We start from the raw sequence: 1,040 nt of genomic DNA on the forward strand, positions 1-1,040 counted from the left end.
TCGTTTGTTACCATGCATCATGAATTAATTCAGTACCTTGTGAGAGCTAGTGTATCAATCAAGAACATTCCACATGATTTACTAATGGCTCTTTGGAAGGACATCAGCTAACAAGGAAGTGGTCACTGATGTGGACACAGCTATAGTACTTTCCACTGCTATCATAGCATTGAAGCTCAAGCATCCAGCACTAATATACAGTTTACAATTTTGGATCTTCATCTAATACTAGCATTCTGATAGGAGGAAAGAGAAGAACTGATAGACTACCAGAGGAGGAGAGGAGAACATATCCGAGCTGTTTTGGATTAAATGAAGACATGAGCATATTTTATCACTGTATGGGTTGAGCTACCCTTTTTCACAGTGACCTGCTTTTAGTCCCGATCATATGAGAGGGAAGGGGAGAGTCAGCGGAGGGGAGAGGGTTTCGCCCAGGAGTGTGGGAGAAGTCGTGTCCCCCTTTTGGGTCGGATCGAGGCACCCAGTATCTCATGCTTGAAACCCTCTCTTCTCCTCTTTCACTCTCTTTCCTTTTTGTGTGATATGGACTCTAAGCAGAAGAAAGGATCAGACTTTTCTTTTTCTTTTTTTGTCTCGATCCTTTAACTACTTAAAAGCAGGCAAACACTATACAGTTGAGCTAAGCCAGGTTACGGTGGGTAGATTGGTGAGGTTTGTGATGCAGGTAGTTTTGAGGAACCTGGGCACTAGCTTCCTAATTCTCATTCTGATCCCTTTCTCGATCCCATGGCTTTGACTTAGGATCAATTGTTTAGTGTTTGCCTCACCTTTCAAAATAAGTCAATAACTCTCATTGTAGGTTTATGATCAATGTCACGTCAAAACTGCGTGGGTAATTTGATGCACATAACGCTTTAATGTTACACGAAATTAGCGAAATTTTAATTCTGCGTTGTTTTCTGTGGCTTGAGTGTGAGTATGTATTGTCACTAGCACAATTAGTTTCATAATTTAAAAATAGTACACAATGTTTTTAATAGACATGTTCTGACCCAATTCATGCATGTTCCTCATAT

Source organism: Amphimedon queenslandica, unplaced genomic scaffold (genome assembly GCF_000090795.2).
Source record: "Amphimedon queenslandica unplaced genomic scaffold, v1.1 AMPQUscaffold_13202, whole genome shotgun sequence".
Lineage (NCBI taxonomy): Eukaryota > Metazoa > Porifera > Demospongiae > Haplosclerida > Niphatidae > Amphimedon > Amphimedon queenslandica.